General features: G+C 32.4%; 1 pseudogene; it reads left to right on the forward strand.

Annotated features, from left to right (window-relative positions):
- The first annotated feature begins 4365 nt into the window (after window positions 1-4365).
- Window positions 4366-6018, forward strand: LOC132059674 (acetyl-coenzyme A carboxylase carboxyl transferase subunit beta, chloroplastic-like; annotated as a pseudogene).
- The last annotated feature ends 1237 nt before the right edge of the window (window positions 6019-7255 follow it).

The following is a 7255-nucleotide window of genomic DNA, read 5'->3' on the forward strand; positions in this document are numbered from 1 at the left end:
AATAGATTGACCCCAAAATAGCATATCCAAATTATAAGAAAGCCTATAGACGCTACAATTGCAGAATTTGCACCCCGCAAATTTCTATTTGTTCGAGTATGTAAATAAATTGCAAATACGATCCAAGTAATAAACGCCCAAGTTTCTTTTGGGTCCCAATTCCAATACGACCCCCACGCTTCATTAGCCCATACCGCTCCCGAAAGGATTCCTATGGTTAAAAAAGCAAATCCTAAACTAATAACCCGATAACTCCAATAATCCAATTGTTGAATCAATTGGGACCTGTAATAATTTTTAGCAGAAAAAAAAAAGTATTTTCTAAAACATTTTCACCCAAGAAAAATGACTCGTTTAAAAAACCATTGCTCTTATAAAAAAGCTTTCTGTTTTTTCGAAATGTAATCACTAGAAGTGCTACTGATAATAACGATCCACATAAAAGGGCTGCATAGCCCAATATCATCATACTTACGTGCATTATTAACCACTCGGATTGAAGAGCAGGTACTAATATTCCAGATTGGTGTATTTCAGTTAAAATACCTGAAGTAGCAAAGCCTTGGGTAAAAATAGCACTTGGGCCAGTTATTTTACTTAAAATTAAAACATTTTTTTTGAAATACGGAATTATATGAATAAGGGAGAAACTCCATGAAAGGAAAATTAATGATTCATATAAATCGCTTAGTGGGAAATGGCCCGAAGAAATCCAACGAGTAACTAATAATCCTGTTATACAGAAAAAAGTAACTATTATGCCCTTTTCTGACGAATCATATAGTTTTACGCTTTCATCGACTAAAAAGGTTATCAAATGAATTGTAATTACAATTGAAACGATCGAAAAGGAAATGTGAGTTAATATATGCTCTAAGGTTGAAAATATCATAAAAAATCTTAAAAAAGAAGAGTCCCTTAATTACATAATTCTAAAATGGAAATCGGGAATTGAATTCATTATAAGATCTATTTATCCTTTTTAGAAGACGGTATGCCGCCACTCGGACTCGAACCGAGATGCATTAGCACTGCTTCCTAAGAGCAGCGTGTCTACCAATTTCACCATAGCGGCCTGTCTTGAACTCATAATAGCCTATGAATAAGCAATCGTCGAGATTGAGGAAGCTATTTTAGTTTATTAATGAGTCAAATGGATCAATAACCAAAAAGGTTGTTCAAATAGGAATTTGAAGTTGAAGGTTCATTATTTTAGATTTGAGTTTAGAGTCTTAGTTTTTTTTATTTAACCTGGGACTTTCCTATATTTTAGGCTTGCCTCGAATTGAACTCTTGTAACTAAATCGTTCTATACTCAATTAAGGAATAGAGTTCAAAAAGTTTTTGTTTTCATTGTTTAATCAGCTATTTCCTATTGATTTTTTTTTCAGAAATCTAAAACAAAAAATGGATTTTGAAGACAAAATAGAAAGAAAAGAACCTATTTTGCATCACTCAAAATTGACAATTAGTGATACAGAATTTCATTAAGCAATTTTATCTATTGGGTTAAGGGCAAAAGATATGGAAATATAGAATTTTTTCTTTTTTAATTGAATTCTGCAAATAGGTCGATGGGGAAAATAAAACTCCCCACCTTGGAATAGAAATGATCTTTATTCTTTTGTAAACAAAAAAATTATTATTCAGTAAATAGAGGATTTCCTAATTCAATTATTTTATATATCAATCAGAAAAGCGAAGAGAGTTCCATTACGTATTGTGAGCTAATCAATATCAAATATGAAAGGGAAATCGTTAAATTATTCAATTAGATAATAATTTAAGAATAATTGAATTCTTTTTTCAAGTTGATTCAAATTATTCTAACGTTTTATTACTTATTTATTTTTGTTTGGCGTACAAAAAAACTTTTTGAATTCCCGGTAGAAAGAGATTTCGCTAACGAAAAAGCCTTTAATGCTACCCAATATCCCTTCTTTTTCCAAATATTTTTACGAATACGCTTTTTTGATGTCGAAGTGCGTTTTTTTGGAACTGCCATTTAGAAATTAAAAAATTACTCATTGTTATAGCTGGATGTGAAAGACATCTATTCTTCAAAACGAATTCTTTTTACTACTATTTATTTTCGAGCTAATAGTGTCCTCCTCAAATAAAACATTATCGAGATAGGAAAAAGATATGTGAAAATTGCATAATACTGGACATAATACTGGAAATAAAAAAAGAAGGCCAATATGCGTTTTTTTCCAGTTTTTCTATTCCATAAAACATTCAGAATCGTAAAAAAGAAAAGGTTCTCTATTGACATCTTTATTTCACAATTTCACATTCTTTTCTTTTTGATTCTGAAAATCTATACCTATAGAATTTGCTAATTGGCTGTTCTGTAGAAATGAAGAAATGAAATTAGTTGAACTTAATAAAAAATAAAATAAAGAATCCAAAAAATACTCGATTTCTATTTATGGTTCCACATTTCATTTACATGCAATAAAATACCTCGAGAGGTTTAAAGATAAGAACCCCATTTTTACTTCAGGAAATGAAAAACCGGAATCCCCGTTCAATTTACTGGTAAAACCTGGGGAAAAATGGGCCTATTTCAAAGGAGACCAGTAATTAATCCCTTTCATATCATTTGACCCATTGTAACTTCTTGATTTCAATAGTTGAAGTATTTAGCAAAGACTCAGAATAAGTAAGAATAGAAAATTCGATTTAAGTTTTAAATTAGTTTAAGTTAGTCCATATTTTTACTTTTTATTGACGCCTTTCAAAAGAGGTAAGATCCGGTGAATCGGAAACAATTAATTAAGAATTCAAAACTTTTTTATGGAACAGACATATGAATATGCGTGGATCATACCTTTCATTCCACTTCCAGTCCCTATGTTAATAGGAGCGGGACTTATTCTTTTTCCAACGGCAACAAAAAGTTTTCGCCGTATGTGGGCTTTTCAGAGTGTTTTATTGTTAAGCATAGTCATGGTTTTTTCAATCTACCTGTCTATTCAGCAAATAAATAGCAGTTCTTTTTATCAATATGTATGGTCTTGGATCATCAATAATGATTTTTCTTTAGACTTCGGATACTTGATCGACCCACTTACTTCTATTATGTCAATATTAATCACTACTGTTGGAATTATGGTTCTTATTTATAGTGATAATTATATGGCTCATGATCAAGGCTATTTGAGATTTTTTGCTTATATGAGTTTTTTCAGTACTTCCATGTTGGGATTAGTTACTAGTTCGAATTTGATACAAATTTATATTTTTTGGGAATTGGTTGGGCTGTGTTCCTATCTATTAATAGGATTTTGGTTTACACGACCTGTTGCGGCAAATGCTTGTCAAAAAGCGTTTGTAACTAATCGTGTAGGGGATTGGGAAAATCGTTAGGTCTCTTTACCAGGTGTTCTACCCGTGGCTTCAGGAGGTATTCACGTTTGGCATATGCCTGCTCTGACCGAGATCTTTGGGGATGATTCCGTACTACAGTTCGGTGGAGGAACTTTAGGACATCCTTGGGGTAATGCGCCAGGTGCCGTAGCTAACCGAGTAGCTCTAGAAGCATGTGTAAAAGCTCGTAATGAAGGACGTGATCTTGCTCAGGAAGGTAATGAGATTATTCGCGAGGCTTGCAAATGGAGCCCGGAACTAGCTGCTGCTTGTGAGGTATGGAAAGAGATCGTATTTAATTTTGCAGCAGTAGACGTTTTGGATAAAACAGTAGAAATTAGCAGCAAATAAAGAAGGATAAGGAGAAAGAACTCAAGTAATTATCCTTCGTTCTCTTAATTGAATTGCAATTAAACTCGGCCCAATCTTTTACTAAAAGGATTGAGCCGAATACAACAAAGATTCTATTGCATATATTTTGACTAAGTATATACTTACCTAGATATACAAGATTTGAAATACAAAATATAGAAAACTAAATCAAAATCTAAGACTCAAATCTTTCCATTGTTGTCTTGGATCCACAATTAATCCTACGGATCCTTAGGGTTGGTATATTCTTTTCTATCCTGTAGTTTGTAGTTTCCCTGAATCAAGCCAAGTATCACAACTCTTTCTACCCATCCTCTATATTGTCCCCTTTGTTCCGTGTTGAAATAGAACCTTAATTTATTACTTATTATTAGAATTAGATTTTAGATTGTTAGATTAGTTAGTGATTAGATATTAGTATTAGACGAGATTTTACGAAAAATTTTTTTTTTTGATTTCTTTATAGGAGAGGACAAATCTCTTTTTTTTCGATGCGAATTTGATACGACATAGGAGAAGCCGCCCTTTATCAAAAATTATATTATTATATTATTTTTAATAATAAAAGGGGTTCCAACATATTAATATATAGTGAAGTGTTCCCCCAGATTCAGAACTTTTTTTTAATACTCACAATCCTTATCAGTTAATAATCCTAGTGATTGGATTTCTATGCTTAGTCTGATAGGAAATAAGATATTCAAATAAATAATTTTATAGCGAATGACTATTCATCTATTGTATTTTCATGCAAATAGGGGGCAAGAAAACTCTATGGAAAGATGGTGGTTTAATTCGATGTTGTTTAAGAAGGAGTTCAAACGCAGGTGTGGGCTAAATAAATCAATGGGCAGTCTTGGTCCTATTGAAAATACCAGTGAAGATCCAAATCGAAAAGTGAAAAACATTCATAGTTGCAGTAATGTTGATTATTTATTCGGCGTTAAAGACATTCGGAATTTCATCTCTGATGATACTTTTTTAGTTAGTGATAGGAATGGAGACAGTTATTCCATCTATTTTGATATTGAAAATCAGATTTTTGAGATTGACAACGATCATTCTTTTCTGAGTGAACTAGAAAGTTCTTTTTATAGTTATCGAAACTCGAGTTATCTGAATAATGGATTTAGGGGCGAAGATCCCTACTATAATTCTTACATGTATGATACTCAATATAGTTGGAATAATCACATTAATAGTTGCATTGATAATTATCTTCAGGCTCAAATCTGTATAGATACTTCCATTATAAGTGGTAGTGAGAATTACGGTGACAGTTACATTTATAGAACCATTTGTGGTAGTGAAAGTCGAAATAGTAGTGAAAACGAGGGTTCCAGTAGACGAACTCGCACGAAGGGCAGTGATTTAACTATAAGAGAAAGTTCTAATGATCTCGAGGTAACTCAAAAATACAAGCATTTGTGGGTTCAATGCGAAAATTGTTATGGATTAAATTATAAGAAATTTTTGAAATCAAAAATGAATATTTGTGAACAATGTGGATATCATTTGAAAATGAGCAGTTCGGATAGAATTGAACTTTTGATTGATCCGGGTACTTGGGATCCTATGGATGAAGACATGGTCTCTCTGGATCCCATTGAATTTCATTCGGAGGAGGAGCCTTATAAAGATCGTATTGATTCTTATCAAAGAAAGACAGGATTAACCGAGGCTGTTCAAACAGGCATAGGCCAACTAAACGGCATTCCCGTAGCAATTGGGGTTATGGATTTTCAGTTTATGGGGGTAGTATGGGATCCGTAGTCGGAGAGAAAATCACCCGTTTGATTGAACACGCTGCGAATCAAATTTTACCTCTTATTATAGTGTGTGCTTCTGGGGGGGCGCGCATGCAGGAAGGAAGTTTGAGCTTGATGCAAATGGCTAAAATATCGTCTGCTTTATATGATTATCAATTAAATAAAAAGTTATTTTATGTATCAATCCTTACATCTCCGACAACTGGTGGAGTAACAGCTAGTTTTGGTATGTTGGGGGATATCATTATTGCCGAACCCAATGCCTACATTGCATTTGCAGGTAAAAGAGTAATTGAACAAACATTGAATAAAACAGTACCCGAAGGTTCACAAGCAGCTGAATACTTATTCCAGAAGGGTTTATTCGACCTAATTGTACCACGTAATCTTTTAAAAAGCGTTCTGAGTGAGTTATTTAAGCTCCACGCCTTTTTTCCTTTGAATCAAAAGGAAAGCAAAATCAAGTAGAGCACTAAGTTCAATTATTTTATTTGTGTTTGTAGCAAAAAAGAGGATAACTCTTTTTTTGACCTATATTCCTGATTACGAATCAAGAAGCCTTTATCAACAAGAGTGAGTTCTTCCTTTCGTGAAATTAGGAAAATAAAACGAATTTCTTCTTGTCTTAGGTATATAATTTGAAATTTAAATATAGATAATAGAGTTTTGTATCTTTCTCTATCTCCCGAAAAACCATTTTAGCTAAAAATTCATGTTGGATCGGATTCGAACGAATCTTTCGATAATCTGTAAAAAACTCTTTATCTATTTTTCGAAAATTAGAAGACAAGAACAAAAGTAATAAAGTTTATTATCATACATATCTTTCTCATGTAGGAGATGAATAAGTCCATTTATTTAGTTCTACAGTTCTACATTCTTTGCACTTATTATACGTACTCAGTTAGATTTAGATATATAGATACTTAGATCTATACTAAGAATTTCAAATTCTTCAAATTCTATTAATAATAAATATTATCTAATTAGAATTCAAATTCTTAATTTCATTATAATTATTACAAGATATCTTTATTTATATAATAACATAATAACAGATACAAATAGTAAATCGAGGTACCCCTTCTATGACAAATTTGAACCTTCCATCTATTTTTGTGCCGTTAGTAGGCCTAGTCTTTCCGGCAATTGCAATGGCTTCTTTATTTCTTCATGTTCAAAAAAACAAGATTGTTTAGATCCGCTGGGACCCAATCTCATCCATTTTTTTTGAAAACGTGAACTTGTATCATAACACGGATATCTATTTATTGAAATATAGTATAACATGTGATTTCCACCGAACATAAAGGAAAAAACTCTTATGCCTGCAGAAACATGATATATGGATATATCAATTCTAGCAATTTTCAAATAGATCAGGATCGCTGGATGGCTGAAATGTAGTCGGTGAGTCTATATGTATATCGATATGTATAGTGGGATCGTATTAAATAAAGAGTATGTTATTATTTTAGATTTAACCAATTTGATGAATTACTCCTAAAGGTTGACATCAAACTAGTGCTAGTTCACCTCAAACTAGTGCTAGTTGATGAGAGTTACTTCGGAAACAAAAAGTAAAGTCAAATTTCTCTGGGGTATTATCTCAATTCCAATAAAATGCAATCGGGTAAAGTATGACTTGGCGATCAGAACATATATGGATAGAACTTATAACGGGGTCTCGAAAAATAAGTAATTTCTGCTGGGCCTTTATCCTTTTTTTAGGTTCATTAGGC

Source organism: Lycium ferocissimum, chromosome 6 (assembly GCF_029784015.1).
Source record: "Lycium ferocissimum isolate CSIRO_LF1 chromosome 6, AGI_CSIRO_Lferr_CH_V1, whole genome shotgun sequence".
Classification (NCBI taxonomy): Eukaryota; Viridiplantae; Streptophyta; class Magnoliopsida; order Solanales; family Solanaceae; genus Lycium; species Lycium ferocissimum.